General features: G+C 46.3%; 1 protein-coding gene across 1 annotated transcript in view; it reads right to left on the bottom strand.

Annotated features, from left to right (window-relative positions):
- LOC135055935 (protein-glutamine gamma-glutamyltransferase E-like) overlaps positions 1-21,470 on the bottom strand; it is a 273,173-nt gene that overhangs the window by 82,273 nt on the left and 169,430 nt on the right. The gene's annotated exons all lie outside the window — the stretch shown is intronic.

The raw sequence follows: 21,470 nt of genomic DNA, 5'->3' as shown, positions 1-21,470 counted from the left end.
TCCGTCCATCCATAATTGTATCATAATATATACCACCTAACCGTGGTTTTTTTTTTCATTCTTTATACCGTCATAGTGTCATACTAGTTGTTACGAGTATACTACTATCTCTTTATCAACCAGTGTACAGTGCGGTAGTTCACGGCTGTGGCTACCTCTGTGTCGGCAGTCGGCAGGCAGTCCGTCCATCCATAATTGTATTATAATATATACCACCTAACCGTGGTTTTTTTTTCATTCTTTATACCGTCATAGTGTCATACTAGTTGTTACGAGTATACTACTATCTCTTTATCAACCAGTGTACAGTGCGGTAGTTCACGGCTGTGGCTACCTCTGTGTCGGCAGTCGGCAGGCAGTCCGTCCATCCATAATTGTATTATAATATATACCACCTAACAGTGGTTTTTTTTTCATTCTTTATACCGTCATAGTCAGTCATACTAGTTGTTACGAGTATACTACTATCTCTTTATCAACCAGTGTACAGTGCGGTAGTTCACGGCTGTGGCTACCTCTGTGTCGGAACTCGGCAGGCAGTCCGTCCATCCATAATTGTATTACAATATATACCACCTAACCGTGGTTTTTTTTTCATTCTTTATACCGTCATAGTCAGTCATACTAGTTGTTACGAGTATACTACTATCTCTTTATCAACCAGTGTACAGTGCGGTAGTTCACGGCTGTGGCTACCTCTGTGTCGGAACTCGGCAGGCAGTCCGTCCATCCATAATTGTATTATTATAATATATACCACCTAACCGTGGTTTTTTTTTCATTCTTTATACCGTCATAGTGTCATACTAGTTGTTACGAGTATACTACTATCTCTTTATCAACCAGTGTACAGTGCGGTAGTTCACGGCTGTGGCTACCTCTGTGTCGGCAGTCGGCAGGCAGTCCGTCCATCCATAATTGTATTATAATATATACCACCTAACCGTGGTTTTTTTTTCATTCTTTATACCGTCATAGTCAGTCATACTAGTTGTTACGAGTATACTACTATCTCTTTATCAACCAGTGTACAGTGCGGTAGTTCACGGCTGTGGCTACCTCTGTGTCGGCACTCGGCAGGCAGTCCGTCCATCCATAATTGTATTATAATATATACCACCTAACCGTGGTTTTTTTTTCATTCTTTATACCGTCATAGTCAGTCATACTAGTTGTTACGAGTATACTACTATCTCTTTATCAACCAGTGTACAGTGCGGTAGTTCACGGCTGTGGCTACCTCTGTGTCGGCAGTCGGCAGGCAGTCCGTCCATCCATAATTGTATTATTATAATATATACCACCTAACCGTGGTTTTTTTTTCATTCTTTATACCGTCATAGTCAGTCATACTAGTTGTTACGAGTATACTACTATCTCTTTATCAACCAGTGTACAGTGCGGTAGTTCACGGCTGTGGCTACCTCTGTGTCGGCACTCGGCAGGCAGTCCGTCCATCCATAATTGTATTACAATATATACCACCTAACCGTGGTTTTTTTATACCACCTAACCGTGGCAGTCCGTCCATAATTGTATACTAGTATCCAATCCATCCATCTCCATTGTTTACCTGAGGTGCCTTTTAGTTCTGCCTATAAAATATGGAGAACAAAAAAGTTGAGGTTCCAAAATTAGGGAAAGATCAAGATCCACTTCCACCTCGTGCTGAAGCTGCTGCCACTAGTCATGGCCGAGACGATGAAATGCCAGCAACGTCGTCTGCCAAGGCCGATGCCCAATGTCATAGTACAGAGCATGTCAAATCCAAAACACCAAATATCAGAAAAAAAAGGACTCCAAAACCTAAAATAAAATTGTCGGAGGAGAAGCGTAAACTTGCCAATATGCCATTTACCACACGGAGTGGCAAGGAACGGCTGAGGCCCTGGCCTATGTTCATGGCTAGTGGTTCAGCTTCACATGAGGATGGAAGCACTCAGCCTCTCGCTAGAAAAATGAAACGACTCAAGCTGGCAAAAGCACAGCAAAGAACTGTGCGTTCTTCGAAATCCCAAATCCACAAGGAGAGTCCAATTGTGTCGGTTGCGATGCCTGACCTTCCCAACACTGGATGTGAAGAGCATGCGCCTTCCACCATTTGCACGCCCCCTGCAAGTGCTGGAAGGAGCACCCGCAGTCCAGTTCCTGATAGTGAGATTGAAGATGTCAGTGTTGAAGTCCACCAGGATGCGGAGGATATGGGTGTTGCTGGCGCTGGGGAGGAAATTGACCAGGAGGATTCTGATGGTGAGGTGGTTTGTTTAAGTCAGGCACCCGGGGAGACACCTGTTGTCCGTGGGAGGAATATGGCCGTTGACATGCCAGGTGAAAATACCAAAAAAATCAGCTCTTCGGTGTGGAGGTATTTCACCAGAAATGCGGACAACAGGTGTCAAGCCGTGTGTTCCCTTTGTCAAGCTGTAATAAGTAGGGGTAAGGACGTTAACCACCTCGGAACATCCTCCCTTATACGTCACCTGCAGCGCATTCATAATAAGTCAGTGACAAGTTCAAAAACTTTGGGTGACAGCGGAAGCACTCCACTGACCAGTAAATCCCTTCCTCTTGTAACCAAGCTCACGCAAACCACCCCACCAACTCCCTCAGTGTCAATTTCCTCCTTCCCCAGGAATGCCAATAGTCCTGCAGGCCATGTCACTGGCAATTCTGACGATTCCTCTCCTGCCTGGGATTCCTCCGATGCATCCTTGCGTGTAACGCCTACTGCTGCTGGCGCTGCTGTTGTTGCTGCTGGGAGTCGATGGTCATCCCAGAGGGGAAGTCGTAAGACCACTTTTACTACTTCCACCAAGCAATTGACTGTCCAACAGTCATTTGCGAGGAAGATTAAATATCACAGCAGTCATCCTACTGCAAAGCGGATAACTGAGGCCTTGACATCCTGGGTGGTGAGAAACGTGGTTCCGGTATCCATCATTACTGCAGAGCCAACTAGAGACTTGTTGGAGGTACTGTGTCCCCGGTACCAAATACCATCTAGGTTCCATTTCTCTAGGGTTGCGATACCGAAAATGTACACAGACCTCAGAAAAAGAGTCACCAGTGTCCTAAAAAATGCAGCTGTACCCAATGTCCACTTAACCACGGACATGTGGACAAGTGGAGCAGGGCAGGGTCAGGACTATATGACTGTGACAGCCCACTGGGTAGATGTATGGACTCCCGCCGCAAGAACAGCAGCGGCGGCACCAGTAGCAGCATCTCGCAAATGCCAACTCTTTCCTAGGCAGGCTACGCTTTGTATCACCGGTTTCCAGAATACGCACACAGCTGAAAACCTCTTACGGCAACTGAGGAAGATCATTGCGGAATGGCTTACCCCAATTGGACTCTCCTGTGGATTTGTGGCATCGGACAACGCCAGCAATATTGTGCGTGCATTACATCTGGGCAAATTCCAGCACGTCCCATGTTTTGCACATACCTTGAATTTGGTGGTGCAGAATTTTTTAAAAAACGACAGGGGCGTGCAAGAGATGCTGGCGGTGGCCAGAAAAATTGCGGGACACTTTCGGCGTACAGGCAGCACGTACAGAAGACTGGAGCACCACCAAAAACGCCTGAACCTGCCCTGCCATCATCTGAAGCAGGAGGTGGTAACGAGGTGCAATTCAACCCTCTATATGCTTCAGAGGTTGGAGGAGCAGCAAAAGGCCATTCAAGCCTATACAACTGACCACGATATAGGAGGTGGAATGCACCTGTCTCAAGCGCAGTGGAGAATGATTTCAACGTTGTGCAAGGTTCTGCAACCTTTTGAACTTGCCACACGTGAAGTCAGTTCAGACACTGCCAGCCTGAGTCAGGTCATTCCCCTCATCAGGCTTTTGCAGAAGAAGCTGGAGACATTGAAGGAGGAGCTAAGACAGAGCGATTCCGCTAGGCATGTGGGACTTGTGGATGGAGCCCTTAATTCGCTTAACAAGGATTCACGGGTGGTCAATCTGTTGAAATCAGAGCACTACATTTTGGCCACCGTGCTCGATCCTAGATTTAAAACCTACCTTGGATCTCTCTTTCCGGCGCACACAAGTCTGCTGGGTTTCAAAGACCTGCTGGTGAGAAAATTGTCAAGTCAAGCGGAACGCGACCTGTCAACATCTCCTCCTTCACATTCTCCCGCAACTGGGGGTGCGAGGAAAAGGCTCAGAATTCCGAGCCCACCCGCTGGCGGTGATGCAGGGCAGTCTGGAGCGACTGCTGATGCTGACATCTGGTCCGGACTGAAGGACCTGACAACCATTACGGACATGTCGTCTACTGTCACTGCATATGATTCTATCACCATTGATAGAATGGTGGAGGATTATATGAGTGACCGCATCCAAGTAGGCACGTCACACAGTCCGTACTTATACTGGCAGGAAAAAGAGGCAATTTGGAGGCCCTTGCACAAACTGGCTTTATTCTACCTAAGTTGCCCTCCCACAAGTGTGTACTCCGAAAGAGTGTTTAGTGCCGCCGCTCACCTTGTCAGCAATCGGCGTACGAGGTTACATCCAGAAAATGTGGAGAAGATGATGTTCATTAAAATGAATTATAATCAATTCCTCCGCGGAGACATTGACCAGCAGCAATTGCCTCCACAAAGTACACAGGGAGCTGACATGGTGGATTCCAGTGGGGACGAATTGATAATCTGTGAGGAGGGGGATGTACAACACGGTGATATATCGGAGGATGATGATGAGGTGGACATCTTGCCTCTGTAGAGCCAGTTTGTGCAAGGAGAGATTAATTGCTTCTTTTTTGGTGGGGGTCCAAACCAACCCGTCATTTCAGTCACAGTCGTGTGGCAGACCCTGTCACTGAAATGATGGGTTGGTTAAAGTGTGCATGTCCTGTTTTGTTTATACAACATAAGGGTGGGTGGGAAGGGCCCAAGGACAATTCCATCTTGCACCTCTTTTTTCTTTTATTTTTCTTTGCGTCATGTGCTGTTTGGGGAGGGTTTTTTGGAAGGGACATCCTGCGTGACACTGCAGTGCCACTCCTAGATGGGCCCGGTGTTTGTGTCGGCCACTAGGGTCGCTTATCTTTCTCACACAGTCAGCTACCTCATTGCGCCTCTTTTTTTCTTTGCGTCATGTGCTGTTTGGGGAGGGTTTTTTGGAAGGGACATCCTGCGTGACACTGCAGTGCCACTCCTAGATGGGCCCGGTGTTTGTGTCGGCCACTAGGGTCGCTTATCTTTCTCACACAGTCAGCTACCTCATTGCGCCTCTTTTTTTCTTTGCGTCATGTGCTGTTTGGGGAGGGTTTTTTGGAAGGGACATCCTGCGTGACACTGCAGTGCCACTCCTAGATGGGCCAGGTGTTTGTGTCGGCCACTAGGGTCGCTAATCTTACTCACACAGCTACCTCATTGCGCCTCTTTTTTTCTTTGCGTCATGTGCTGTTTGGGGAGGGTTTTTTGGAAGGGACATCCTGCGTGACACTGCAGTGCCACTCCTAGATGGGCCCGGTGTTTGTGTCGGCCACTAGGGTCGCTTATCTTTCTCACACAGTCAGCTACCTCATTGCGCCTCTTTTTTTCTTTGCGTCATGTGCTGTTTGGGGAGGGTTTTTTGGAAGGGACATCCTGCGTGACACTGCAGTGCCACTCCTAGATGGGCCAGGTGTTTGTGTCGGCCACTAGGGTCGCTAATCTTACTCACACAGCTACCTCATTGCGCCCCTTTTTTTCTTTGCGTCATGTGCTGTTTGGGGAGGGTTTTTTGGAAGGGACATCCTGCGTGACACTGCAGTGCCACTCCTAGATGGGCCCGGTGTTTGTGTCGGCCACTAGGGTCGCTTATCTTTCTCACACAGTCAGCTACCTCATTGCGCCTCTTTTTTTCTTTGCGTCATGTGCTGTTTGGGGAGGGTTTTTTGGAAGGGACATCCTGCGTGACACTGCAGTGCCACTCCTAGATGGGCCAGGTGTTTGTGTCGGCCACTAGGGTCGCTAATCTTACTCACACAGCTACCTCATTGCGCCTCTTTTTTTCTTTGCGTCATGTGCTGTTTGGGGAGGGTTTTTTGGAAGGGACATCCTGCGTGACACTGCAGTGCCACTCCTAGATGGGCCCGGTGTTTGTGTCGGCCACTAGGGTCGCTAATCTTGTCATGTGCTGTTTGGGGAGGGTTTTTTGGAAGGGACATCCTGCGTGACACTGCAGTGCCACTCCTAGATGGGCCCGGTGTTTGTGTCGGCCACTAGGGTCGCTTATCTTTCTCACACAGTCAGCTACCTCATTGCGCCTCTTTTTTTCTTTGCGTCATGTGCTGTTTGGGGAGGATTTTTTGGAAGGGACATCCTGCGTGACACTGCAGTGCCACTCCTAGATGGGCCCGGTGTTTGTGTCGGCCACTAGGGTCGCTTATCTTTCTCACACAGTCAGCTACCTCATTGCGCCTCTTTTTTTCTTTGCGTCATGTGCTGTTTGGGGAGGGTTTTTTGGAAGGGACATCCTGCGTGACACTGCAGTGCCACTCCTAGATGGGCCCGGTGTTTGTGTCGGCCACTAGGGTCGCTTATCTTTCTCACACAGTCAGCTACCTCATTGCGCCTCTTTTTTTCTTTGCGTCATGTGCTGTTTGGGGAGGGTTTTTTGGGAGGGACATCCTGTGTGACACTGCAGTGCCACTCCTAGATGGGCCCGGTGTTTGTGTCGGCCACTAGGGTCGCTAATCTTACTCACACAGCTACCTCATTGCGCCTCTTTTTTTCTTTGCGTCATGTGCTGTTTGGGGAGGGTTTTTTGGAAGGGACATCCTGCGTGACACTGCAGTGCCACTCCTAGATGGGCCAGGTGTTTGTGTCGGCCACTAGGGTCGCTGAGCTTAGTCATCCAGCGACCTCGGTGCAAATTTTAGGACTAAAAATAATATTGTGAGGTGTAAGGTGTTCAGAATAGACTGAAAATGAGTGTTAATTATGGTTATTGAGGTTAATAATACTATGGGATCAAAATGACCCCCAAATTCAATGTTTTAAGCTGTTTTTTAGGGTTTTTTGAAAAAACCACCCGAATCCAAAACACACCCGAATCCGACAAAAAAAATTCGGTGAGGTTTTGCCAAAACGCGGTCGAACCTAAAACACGTCCGCGGAACCGAACCCAAAACCAAAACACAAAACCCGAAAAATTTCAGGCGCTCATCTCTACTCTCCAGGAAACAAAAGAACACTACTGGAGTGAGAAGTAATATGTGAGCAATGACCACTGTAAAACAAAATTACTGCCTTGCCCCAGAAGGCAAAAATTCTAGTTTCGTCCCTGATACTGTACTAGTAATATCAGCTAAGGGAGAGAATAAAGAAAAATATACTGTGCTCATGTATGATTAATAGAGATGAGCGGGTTCGGTTCCCTGAGAATCGAACCCTACCGAACTTCACTACCCGAGCCCGGATCCGAGTTCGGCTTGGGTTTTCCCACCTGACTCGGAAACCAGAATGAGGCAAAACATCGTCATCCCGCTGTTGGATTCTCTCTGGGTTTGGATTCCATATAAGGAGCCGCGCGTCGCTGCCATTTTCACTCCGGCATTGGAGAGTATAGATAGAGGACGTGTCTCCGTCCTCAGTGTCCTGCATCAGTTCAGTGGTAGTGTATTGTGCAGCATCAGTCCAGTCACAGTGGTGGTGTACTCTGCTGCCATATGTCCAGTGCTGCTGTAAAAGTCCAGTCCGGTGGTGCTGTGTTGTGCTGCATCAGTTCAGTGGTAGTGTATTGTGCTGCATCTTCCAGTCACAGTGGTGGTGTCCTCTGCTGCCATATGTCCAGTGCTGCTGTATAAGACTACACTGATCATACAGAATGAGAGAAGCGATACTGTGCAGGTAGGAACATGTATCTGCAGTATAATTACACTGATCATACAAGAAGTGATACTGTGCAGTGTCACATACATATAGTAACGTATATTTGCCGTATAATTGCATTGATCATACAGAATAACAGAAGTGACACTGTGCAGGTGTCACATACAGATCGTAGGAACATGTATCTGCAGTATAATTACACTGATCATACAGAATGACAGAAGTGATACTGTGCAGCGGTCACATATAGATAGTAGGAATGTGTATCTGCAGTATAATTACACTGATCATACAGAATGAGTGAAGTGATACTGTGCAGGTGTCACATACAGATAGTAGGAATGTGTATCTGCAGTATAATTACACTGATCATACAGAATTAGAAAAGTGATACCGTGCAGCTGTCACATATAGATAGTATAGGTTGAGTATCCCTTATCCAAAATCCAACATTTTTGGGTCCCCTACTGAGATAATGACATATATATATTATATATTATGTGTATATATAGATATATTATATAGATATATAATATACATATATATGTGACATTATCTCAGTAGGGGAACCAAAAATGTTGGATTTTGAATTTTGGATAAGGGATACTAAACCTGTAGGAATGTGTATCTGCGGTATAATTACACTGATCGTACAGAATGAGAGAAGTGATACTGTGCAGTGTCACATACAGACAGTAGGAACATGTATCTGCAGTATAATTACACTGATCGTACAGAATGAGAGAAGTGATACTGTGCAGTATCACATACAGATAGTAGGAACATGTATCTGCAGTATAATTACTAGAGATGAGCGGGTTCGGTTTCTTTGAATCCGAACCCGCACGAACTTCACTTTTTTTTTCACGGGTCCGAGCGACTCGGATCTTCCCGCCTTGCTCGGTTAACCCGAGCGCGCCCGAACGTCATCATGACGCTGTCGGATTCTCGCGAGACTCGGATTCTATATAAGGAGCCGCGCGTCGCCGCCATTTTCACACGTGCATTGAGATTGATAGGGAGAGGACGTGGCTGGCGTCCTCTCCATTTAGATTAGATTTAGAAGAGAGAGAGAGAGAGAGAGATTGCTGTGATACTGTAGATTAGAAGAGAGTGCAGACAGAGTTTAGTGACTGACGACCACAGTGACCAGTGACCACCAGAGACAGTGCAGTTGTTTGTTTTATTTAATATATCCGTTCTCTGCCTGAAAAAAACGATACACAGTCACACAGTGACTCAGTCTGTGTGCACTGCTCAGCCCAGTGTGCTGCACATCAATGTATTGTATATAAAGCTTATAATTGTGGGGGAGACTGGGGAGCACTGCAGGTTGTTATAGCAGGAGCCAGGAGTACATGATAAATAATATTATATTAAAATTAAACAGTGCACACTTTTGCTGCAGGAGTGCCACTGCCAGTGTGACTAGTGGTGACCAGTGCCTGACCACCAGTATATTAGTAGTATTGTATACTATCTCTTTATCAACCAGTCTATATTAGCAGCAGACACAGTACAGTGCGGTAGTTCACGGCTGTGGCTACCTCTGTGTCGGCACTCGGCAGGCAGTCCGTCCATCCATAATTGTATTATAATATATACCACCTAACCGTGGTTTTTTTTTCATTCTTTATACCGTCGTCATACTAGTTGTTACGAGTATACTACTATCTCTTTATCAACCAGTGTACAGTGCGGTAGTTCACGGCTGTGGCTACCTCTGTGTCGGCACTCGGCAGGCAGTCCGTCCAACCATAATTGTATTATATACCACCTAACCGTGGTTTTTTTTTCATTCTTTATACCGTCGTCATACTAGTTGTTACGAGTATACTACTATCTCTTTATCAACCAGTGTACAGTGCGGTAGTTCACGGCTGTGGCTACCTCTGTGTCGGCACTCGGCAGGCAGTCCGTCCATCCATAATTGTATTATAATATATACCACCTAACCGTGGTTTTTTTTTCATTCTTTATACCGTCGTCATACTAGTTGTTACGAGTATACTACTATCTCTTTATCAACCAGTGTACAGTGCGGTAGTTCACGGCTGTGGCTACCTCTGTGTCGGCACTCGGCAGGCAGTCCGTCCAACCATAATTGTATTATAATATATACCACCTAACCGTGGTTTTTTTTTCATTCTTTATACCGTCGTCATACTAGTTGTTACGAGTATACTACTATCTCTTTATCAACCAGTGTACAGTGCGGTAGTTCACGGCTGTGGCTACCTCTGTGTCGGCACTCGGCAGGCAGTCCGTCCAACCATAATTGTATTATATACCACCTAACCGTGGTTTTTTTTTCATTCTTTATACCGTCGTCATACTAGTTGTTACGAGTATACTACTATCTCTTTATCAACCAGTGTACAGTGCGGTAGTTCACGGCTGTGGCTACCTCTGTGTCGGCACTCGGCAGGCAGTCCGTCCATCCATAATTGTATTATAATATATACCACCTAACCGTGGTTTTTTTTTCATTCTTTATACCGTCGTCATACTAGTTGTTACGAGTATACTACTATCTCTTTATCAACCAGTGTACAGTGCGGTAGTTCACGGCTGTGGCTACCTCTGTGTCGGCACTCGGCAGGCAGTCCGTCCATCCATAATTGTATTATATACCACCTAACCGTGGTTTTTTTATACCACCTAACCGTGGCAGTCCGTCCATAATTGTATACTAGTATCCAATCCATCCATCTCCATTGTTTACCTGAGGTGCCTTTTAGTTCTTCCTATAAAATATGGAGAACAAAAAAGTTGAGGTTCCAAAATTAGGGAAAGATCAAGATCCACTTCCACCTCGTGCTGAAGCTGCTGCCACTAGTCATGGCCGAGACGATGAAATGCCAGCAACGTCGTCTGCCAAGGCCGATGCCCAATGTCATAGTACAGAGCATGTCAAATCCAAAACACCAAATATCAGAAAAAAAAGGACTCCAAAACCTAAAATAAAATTGTCGGAGGAGAAGCGTAAACTTGCCAATATGCCATTTACCACACGGAGTGGCAAGGAACGGCTGAGGCCCTGGCCTATGTTCATGGCTAGTGGTTCAGCTTCACATGAGGATGGAAGCACTCAGCCTCTCGCTAGAAAACTGAAAAGACTCAAGCTGGCAAAAGCACCGCAAAGAACTGTGCGTTCTTTGAAATCCCAAATCCACAAGGAGAGTCCAATTGTGTCGGTTGCGATGCCTGACCTTCCCAACACTGGACGTGAAGAGCATGCGCCTTCCACCATTTGCACGCCCCCTGCAAGTGCTACGAGGTTACATCCAGAAAATGTGGAGAAGATGATGTTCATTAAAATGAATTATAATCAATTCCTCCGCGGAGACATTGACCAGCAGCAATTGCCTCCACAAAGTACACAGGGAGCTGAGATGGTGGATTCCAGTGGGGACGAATTGATAATCTGTGAGGAGGGGGATGTACACGGTGATATATCGGAGGGTGAAGATGAGGTGGACATCTTGCCTCTGTAGAGCCAGTTTGTGCAAGGAGAGATTAATTGCTTCTTTTTTGGGGGGGGTCCAAACCAACCCGTCATATCAGTCACAGTCGTGTGGCAGACCCTGTCACTGAAATGATGGGTTGGTTAAAGTGTGCATGTCCTGTTTTGTTTATACAACATAAGGGTGGGTGGGGGGCCCAAGGATAATTCCATCTTGCACCTCTTTTTTCTTTTCTTTTTCTTTGCATCATGTGCTGATTGGGGAGGGTTTTTTGGAAGGGACATCCTGCGTGACACTGCAGTGCCACTCCTAGATGGGCCCGGTGTTTGTGTCGGCCACTAGGGTCGCTAATCTTACTCACACAGCTACCTCATTGCGCCTCTTTTTTTCTTTGCGTCATGTGCTGTTTGGGGAGGGTTTTTTGGAAGGGACATCCTGCGTGACACTGCAGTGCCACTCCTAGATGTGCCCGGTGTTTGTGTCGGCCACTAGGGTCGCTAATCTTACTCACACAGCTACCTCATTGCGCCTCTTTTTTTCTTTGCGTCATGTGCTGTTTGGGGAGGGTTTTTTGGAAGGGACATCCTGCGTGACACTGCAGTGCCACTCCTAGATGGGCCCGGTGTTTGTGTCGGCCACTAGGGTCGCTAATCTTACTCACACAGTCAGCTACCTCATTGCGCCTCTTTTTTTCTTTGCGTCATGTGCTGTTTGGGGAGGGTTTTTTGGAAGGGCCATCCTGCGTGACACTGCAGTGCCACTCCTAGATGGGCCCGGTGTTTGTGTCGGCCACTAGGGTCGCTAATCTTACTCACACAGCTACCTCATTGCGCCTCTTTTTTTCTTTGCGTCATGTGCTGTTTGGGGAGGGTTTTTTGGAAGGGCCATCCTGCGTGACACTGCAGTGCCACTCCTAGATGGGCCCGGTGTTTGTGTCGGCCACTAGGGTCGCTAATCTTACTCACACAGCTACCTCATTGCGCCTCTTTTTTTCTTTGCGTCATGTGCTGTTTGGGGAGGGTTTTTTGGAAGGGCCATCCTGCGTGACACTGCAGTGCCACTCCTAGATGGGCCCGGTGTTTGTGTCGGCCACTAGGGTCGCTAATCTTACTCACACAGCTACCTCATTGCGCCTCTTTTTTTCTTTGCGTCATGTGCTGTTTGGGGAGGGTTTTTTGGAAGGGACATCCTGCGTGACACTGCAGTGCCACTCCTAGATGGGCCCGGTGTTTGTGTCGGCCACTAGGGTCGCTTATCTTACTCACACAGCGACCTCGGTGCAAATTTTAGGACTAAAAATAATATTGTGAGGTGTGAGGTATTCAGAATAGACTGAAAATGAGTGTAAATTATGGTTTTTGAGGTTAATAATACTTTGGGATCAAAATGACCCCCAAATTCTATGATTTAAGCTGTTTTTTAGTGTTTTTGGAAAAAAACACCCGAATCCAAAACACACCCGAATCCGACAAAAATAATTCGGTGAGGTTTTGCCAAAACGCGTTCGAACCCAAAACACGTCCGCGGAACCGAACCCAAAACCAAAACACAAAACCTGAAAAATTTCAGGCGCTCATCTCTAATAATTACACTGATCATACAGAATGAGAGAAGTGATACTGTGCAGGTGTCATACAGATAGTAGTAACATGTATCTGCAGTAGAATTACACTGATCATACAGAATAATAGAAGTGATACTGTGCAGCTGTCACATATAGATAGTAGGACATGTATCTGCAATATAACTACACTGATCATACAGAATGAGAGAAGTGATACTGTGCAGTTTCATATACAGATAGTAGGAACTTGTATCTGCAGTATAATTACATTGATCATACAGAATGAGAGAAGTGATACTGTGCAGCTGTCACATATAGATAGTAGGACATGTATCTGCAATATAACTACACTGATCATACAGAATGAGAGAAGTGATACTGGGCAGGTGTCACATACAGATAGTAGTAACAAATTTTTGACTGGTGAGGAGATGCATTGTCTTGAACTGGAAAGCTAAAGCATTCAATAGGTACTGACGGAGCAGCAGCTGGGAATGATGCTAAAGGAAAATGTGTTTATATACTGAAAACTTCAGAGCCATGGGATGATGACTGAATAATATCCAGCTAAATGGACAGTTCTTGCAGAGACTGGGTAACCCGAACCAGTTCAGCCTCCTGATGTTCAAGGCGTGCTGTCAGGTATTGGGCCGGTCCTGCAGGAGAAGCCTGATCCTTGACTAGAAACATTTGGGCCAGTGCTAACTAGTGATGAGCGGGTTCGGTTCTTCGGAAACCGAACCCCCCCGAACTTCACCCACTTTACACGGGTCCGAGGCATGCTCGGATTCTCCCGTATGGCTCGGTTAACCCGAGCGCGCCCGAACGTCATCATCCCGCTGTCGGATTCTCGCGAGATTCGGATTCTATATAAGCAGCCGCGCGTTGCCGCCATTTTCACTCGTGCATTGGAAATGTTAGGGAGAGGACGTGGCTGGCGTCCTCTCCGTTTATTGTTGATACAAATATTTGTGCTTGCTTATTGCTTAATTGTGGGGACTGGGGAGCAGCTGTGTAATATAGGAGGAGTACAGTGCAGAGTTTTGCTGATCAGTGACCACCAGTTTTATCCGTTCTCTGCCTGAAAAAAACGCTCCTTATCTGTGCTCAGTGTGCGGCATATATCTGTGCTCACACTGCTTAATTGTGGGGACTGGGGAGCAGCTGTATTATATAGGAGGAGTACAGTGCAGAGTTTTGCTGACAGTGACCACCAGTATACGTTGTCTGCCTGAAAAACACTCCATATCTGTGCTCAGTGTGCTGCATATATCTGTGCTCACACTGCTTTATTGTGGGGACTGGGGACCACCAGTATAATATTATATAGGAGGAGTACAGTGCAGAGTTTTGCTGACCAGTGACCACCAGTATACGTTGTCTGCCTGAAAAACACTCCATATCTGTGCTGCATTGTAGTATATAGTAGGAGTACAGTGCATAATTTTGCTGACCACCAGTATATAATATATAGGAGTACGGTACAGAAGGCCACTGCTGTACCTACCTCTGTGTCGTCAAGTATACTATCCATCCATACCTGTGGTGCATTTAAGTTTTGCACAGTTTGCTGACCACCTGTATATAATATATAGCATTACGGTACAGTAGGCCACTGCTGTACCTACCTCTGTGTCGTCAAGTATACTATCCATCCATACCTGTGGTGCATTTAAGTTTTGCACAGTTTGCTGACCACCAGTATATAATATACAGCATTACGGTACAGTAGGCCACTGCTGTACCTACCTCTGTGTCGTCAAGTATACTATCCATCCATACCTGTGGTGCATTTCAGTTGTGCGCAGTATATATAGTAGTAGGCCATTGCTATCGATACTGGCATATAATTCCACACATTAAAAAATGGAGAACAAAAATGTGGAGGTTAAAATAGGGAAAGATCAAGATCCACTTCCACCTCGTGCTGAAGCTGCTGCCACTAGTCATGGCCGAGACGATGAAATGCCATCAACGTCGTCTGCCGATGCCCAATGTCATAGTAGAGAGCATGTAAAATCCAAAAACAAAAGTTCAGTAAAATGTCCCAAAAATCAAAATTGAAAGCGTCTGATGAGAAGCGTAAACTTGCCAATATGCCATTTACGACACGGAGTGGCAAGGAACAGCTGAGGCCCTGGCCTATGTTCATGGCTAGTGGTTCAGATTCACATGAGGATGGAAGCACTCATCCTCTCGCTAGAAAAATGAAAAGACTTAAGCTGGCAAAAGCACAGCAAAGAACTGTGCGTTCTTCTAAATCACAAATCCCCAAGGAGAGTCCAATTGTGTCGGTTGCGATGCCTGACCTTCCCAACACTGGATGGGAAGAGCTTGCGCCTTCCACCATTTGCACGCCCCCTGCAAGTGCTGGAAGGAGCACCCACAGTCCAGTTCCTGATAGTCAAATTGAAGATGTCACTGTTGAAGTACACCAGGATGAGGATATGGGTGTTGCTGGCGCTGGGGAGGAAATTGACAAGGAGGATTCTGATGGTGAGGTTGTTTGTTTAAGTCAGGCACCCCGGGAGACACCTGTTGTCCGTGGGACGAATATGGCCATTGACATGCCTGGTCAAAATACAAAAAAAAATCAGCTCTTCGGTGTGGAATTATTTCAACACAAATGCGGACAACAGGTGTCAAGCCGTGTGTTGCCTTTGTCAAGCTGTAATAAGTAGGGGTAAGGACGTTAACCACCTCGGAACATCCTCCCTTATATGTCACCTGCAGCGCATTCATCATAAGTCAGTGACAAGTTCAAAAACCTTGGATGACAGCGGAAGCAGTCCACTGACCACTAAATCCCTTCCTCTTGTAACCAAGCTCTTGCAAACCACACCACCAAATCCCTCAGTGTTAATTTCCACCTTACACAGGAAAGCCAATAGTCCTGCAGGCCATGTCACTGTCAAGTCTGACGAGTCCTCTCCTGCCTGGGATTCCTCCGATGCATCCTTGAGTGTAACGCCTACTGCTGCTGGCGCTGCTGTTGTTGCTGCTGGGAGTCGATCGTCATCCCAGACGGAAAGTCGGAAGACCACTTGTACTACTTCCAGTAAGCAATTGACTGTCCAACAGGAAGATGAAATATCACAGCAGTCATCCTGCTGCAAAGCGGATAACTCAGGTCTTGGCAGCCTGGGTGGTGAGAAACGTGGTTCCGGTATCCACCGTTAATTCAGAGGCAACTAGAGACTTGATTGAGGTACTGTGTCCCCGGTACCAAATACCATCTAGGTTCCATTTCTCTAGGCAGGCGATACCGAAAATTTACACAGACGTCAGAAAAAGAGTCACCAGTGTCCTAAAAAATGCAGTTGTACCCAATGTCCACTTAACCACAGACATGTGGACAAGTGGAGCAGGGCAGACTCAGGACTATATGACTGTGACAGCCCACTGGGTGGATGTATTGCCTCCCGCAGCAAGAACAGCAGCGGCGGCACCAGTAGCAGCATCTTGCAAACGCCAGCTCGTTCCTAGGCAGGCTACGCTTTGTATCACTGCTTTCCATAAGAGGCACACAGCTGACAACCTCTTACGGAAACTGAGGAAGATCATCGCAGAATGGCTTACCCCAATTGGACTCTCCTGGGGATTTGTGACATCGGACAACGCCAGCAATATTGTGCGTGCATTACATCTGGGCAAATTCCAGCACGTCCCATGTTTTGCACATACATTAAATTTGGTAGTGCAGAATTATTTAAAAAACGACAGGGCATGCAAGAGATGCTGTCGGTGGCCCGAAGAACTGCGGGCCACTTTCGGCATTCAGCCACCGCGTGCCGAAGACTGGAACACCAAACAGTCCTGAACCTGCCCTGCCATCATCTGAAGCAAGAGGTGGTAACGAGGTGGAATTCAACCCTCTATATGCTTCAGAGGATGGAGGAGCAGCAAAAGAACATTCAAGCCTATACATCTGCCCACGATATAGGCAAAGGAGGGGGAATGCACCTGACTCAAGCGTAGTGGAGAATGATTTCAACGTTGTGCAAGGTTCTGCAACACTTTGAACTTGCCACACGTGAAGTCAGTTCAGACACTGCCAGCCTGAGTCAGGTCATTCCCCTCATCAGGCTTTTGCAGAAGAAGCTGGAGACATTAAAGGAGGAGCTAAAACAGAGCGATTCCACTAGGCATGTGGGACTTGTGGATGGAGCCCTTAATTTGCTTAACCAGGATTCACGGGTGGTCAATCTGTTGAAATCAGAGCACTACATTTTGGCCACCGTGCTCGATCCTAGATTTAAAACCTACGTTGTCTCTCTCTTTCCGGCAGACACAAGTCTGCAGAGGTTCAAAGACCTGCTGGTGAGAAAATTGTCAAGTCAAGCGGAACGTGATCCGTCAACAGCTCCTCCTTCACATTCTCCCGCAACTGGGGGTGCGAGGAAAAGGCTAAGAATTCCGAGCCCACCCGCTGGCGGTGATGCAGGGCAGTCTAGAGCGAGTGCTGACATCTGGTCCTGACTGAAGGACCTGGCAACGATTACTGACATGTCGTCTACTGTCACTGCATATGATTCTGTCACCATTGAAAGAATGGTGGAGGATTATATGAGTGACCGCATCCAAGTAGGCACGTCAGACAGTCCGTACATATACTGGCAGGAAAAAGAGGCAATTTGGAGGCCCTTGCACAAACTGGCTGTATTTTACCTAAGTTGCCCCCCTCCAGTGTTTACTCCGAAAGAGTGTTTAGTGCAGCCGCTCACCTTGTCAGCAATTGGCGTACGAGGTTATTTCCAGAAAATGTGGAGAAGATGATGTTCATCAAAATGAATTATAATCAATTCCTCCGTGGAGACATTCACCAGCAATTGCCTCCAGCAAGTACACAGGGACCTGAGATGGTGGATTCCAGTGGGGACGAATTAATAATCTGTGAGGAGGGGGATGTACACAGTGAAAGGGGTGAGGAATCGGAGGATGATGATGAGGTGGACATCTTGCCTCTGTAGAGCCAGTTTGTGCAAGGAGAGATTGATTGCTTCTTTTTTAGTGGGGGCCCAAACCAACCAGTCATTTCAGTCACAGTCGTGTGGCAGACCCTGTCGCTGAAATGATGGGTTCGTTAAAGTGTGCATGTCCTGTTTATACAACATAAGGGTGGGTGGGAGGGCCCAAGGACAATTCCATCTTGCACCTCTTTTTTCTTTCATTTTTCTTTGCATCATGTGCTGTTTGGGGACAATTTTTTTGAAGTGCCATCCTGCCTGACACTGCAGTGCCACTCCTAGATGGGCCAGGTGTTTGTGTCGGCCACTTGTGTCGCTTAGCTTAGCCATCCAGCGACCTTGGTGCGCCTCTTTTTTTCTTTGCATCATGTGCTGTTTGGGGACAATTTTTTTGAAGTGCCATCCTGCCTGACACTGCAGTGCCACTCCTAGATGGGCCAGGTGTTTGTGTCGGCCACTTGTGTCACTTAGCTTAGCCATCCAGCGACCTTGGTGTACCTCTTTTTCTTTGCATCATGTGCTGTTTGGGGACTATTTTTTTTGAAGTGCCATCCTGTCTGACACTGCAGTGCCACTCCTAGATAGGCCAGGTGTTTGCGTCGGCCACTTGTGTCGCTTAGCTTAGCCATCCAGCGACCTCGGTGCAAATTTTAGGACTAAAAATAATATTGTGAGGTGTTCAGAATAGACTGAAAATGAGTGGAAATTATGGTTATTGAGGTTAATATTACTATGGGATCAAAATGACCCCCAAATTCTATGATTTAAGCTGTTTGAGGGTTTTTTGTAAAAAAACACCCGAATCCAAAACACACCCGAATCCGACAAAAAATTTTCAGGGAGGTTTTGCCAACACGCGTCCGAATTCAAAACACGACGCGGACCCGAATCCAAAACCAAAACACAAAACCCGAAAAATTTCCGGTGCACATCACTAGTGCTTACTGTCACGCCTGAGGTCTGACGCTGACCAGTGGAGATCTCAGGTGTAGGGGCTGACTGTAATGTGAATCTGGGAGCTTTGATAAAGTTCTTATACATAATCAGGATATGGTAAACTTGAGCGTAAGCCCGAAGGCGTGACCAGAATGGAGGAGAATATAAAATAAAACAAGTCTTTTATTCAGCACGCAAGATGGTACAGATAGTGGCAGATGTTATTAAACACAATGATCGGTATCACAGATAATGCAGTAACATTGGTACAGGAACAAGGAAATGCAGCAGCATATGTAACATAGATGACAAGATGTAATATGGGATGTAGTGTGAACCACTGATGAAGTGTCAACATAATGAGCACACAATAGCAGGCACAGTTGCAGTGTAAACCACTGATGGAGTCAATATAAAGAAATACACAATGTTACTGACCACTGGAGAAAGAAAGGGTATTGGATATTGATGACAGGGCACCAATGTAGCTAGAGATCGATGGCGGAACACCGATGGAGCTGGATATCGATGGCGGAACACCGATGGAGCTACAGATCGATGGCGGAACACCGATGGAGCTAGAGATCGATGGCGGAACACCGATGGAGCTAGAGATCGATGGCGGAACACCAATGGAGCTAGAGATCGATGGCGGAACACCAATGGAGCTAGAGATCGATGGCGGAACACCAATGGAGCCAGGCAGAGCTGCAAGCAGGATGGAACTCAGGTCTCAGGGCAGAATGGAATCTCCTGAAGCAAGGTAACTTGGAAGCAGCCGAGAGCAAACATCCACACAGGGTATGACAATCATAGCACTGGCGATCAGGAAGCCCTTACCCAGCATTCTTATATATTCTGAGGGGATTGGCTGGGATGATCCGGTGATGCAGGGAGACTCAAAGAGTCAGATAATTGGCTGTGCTGCAGTCAGGTGATCAGGACTTGTCACAGCAAAACTCAAGGCTTAGGCTCAGATGTGGATTGAGGCCTATTAGGCCCAAACACCAGGAAGCAGACATTATGCTGAGAGAGCTATGCAAGAACAGCATGTAAATACTTTACTGTCAGCTGGGTGTGATGAACAGAGAGCCTGGTTACTGAACACTGGATCTTGGCAATTACTCACAGTGGAATTCCTGCTCAGGTGCTAACTAGCAAGTAATCAAGACTGCAGTTTGGATGTGAAGCAGATGCCTGTTTGCAGAATAAGCTGAGGTAAGTCACAGAACATGAGAAATACCATCAGAATCGTGACAGTCACATACAGATAGTAGGAATATGTATCTGCAGTAGAATTACACTGATCGTACAGAATGAGAGAATTGATACTGTGCAGGTGTCACATACAGATAGTAGGAACATGTATCTGCAGTTTAATTACACTGATCATACAGAATGAGAGAAGTGATACTGTGCAGTGTCACATACATATAGGAACGTATATCTGCAGTATAATTGCATTGATCGTACAGAATGAGAGAAGTGATACTGTGCAGGTGTCACATACAGATAGTAGGAACATGTATCTGCAGTACCTCATTGAACCTCTTTTTCTTCTTTGCATGATGTGCTGTTTGGGGACTAGTTTTTTTTAAGTGCCATCCTGTCTGCCATTGCAGTGTCTCTCCTAGATGGACCAGGTGTTTGTGCCGTACACTTGTGTTGCTAATCTTAGTCATCCAGCTACCTCATTGCACCTATTTTTCTTCTTTGCATCATGTGCTGTTTGGGGTCTAGTGTTTAAATCTGCCATCCTGTCTGCCACTGCGGTGCCGCTCCTAGATGGACCAGGTGTTTGTGCCGCCCACTTGTGTCGCTTAGTTTAGTCATACAGCCACCTCGGTGCAACCTTTTGGCCTAAAAACAATATTGTGAGGTGTGTGGTGTTCAGAATAGACTGGAAATGAGTGGAAATGAATGTTGAGGTTAATAATACTGTAGGATCAAACTTACCCCCAAATTCTGTGATTTTAGCTGTTTTTATGTGTTTTTCCAAAAATCATCCAAAACCAAAACACAAAAGGGTGGTTTTGGCAAAATTAATCCAGATCCAAAACACGAGCATGGAACCAAAACCAAAACACGAAAAGTACCCGCCGCACATCTCTATGATTAACAGATGTGAGGAAGAATTATGTAAGGTAGGATATTATATTCTGTGACGTCCTTCTGAAAGAATTGTTCTGTGTAAAAACATTGTGGCTAGTTTATAGTGCATTACTACTGCTTCCAAGTCTACCATATCCAAAATGCTTGGGACCAGGCTGGTCCATTATACATTTGTGTATTTCCAGAGACATAAGGCCTGATCCTGAGTCGCACGCAATGTTGATTTCGGATGCAGTTCAGATGCTCAAAGTGGGTGTCTCAGTATTATCACATTGAGACGTACTGTATGACTATACACCGGGGAAGGGCTTGTAGAGTTAAATGCATAAGTCACCCCCATAATCTCTGGGAAGTCACAGAATAAGTTGAATGCATTGCCTCACCTATTTCTGGGGTTTCCATGCTAACTTAAATCACCGAATAACATCTGCATCATTTGTATCATTGATTTGTATTCACATGCTTAGCCAATACAGTGCTGACTTTTAGACGATTTCTGTTTAATTTTTCTACTATTCAATTTAAGCTCCAACCAGCAACATTATTTCAATTTGAAATAAAGTTGCATTGAGTTCCTAGCCTTGGCATCA

The sequence above is a fragment of the Pseudophryne corroboree genome, chromosome 3 (assembly GCF_028390025.1).
Source record: "Pseudophryne corroboree isolate aPseCor3 chromosome 3, aPseCor3.hap2, whole genome shotgun sequence".
Classification (NCBI taxonomy): domain Eukaryota; kingdom Metazoa; phylum Chordata; class Amphibia; order Anura; family Myobatrachidae; genus Pseudophryne; species Pseudophryne corroboree.
This window is presented reverse-complemented; position numbering and strand designations above follow the sequence as displayed.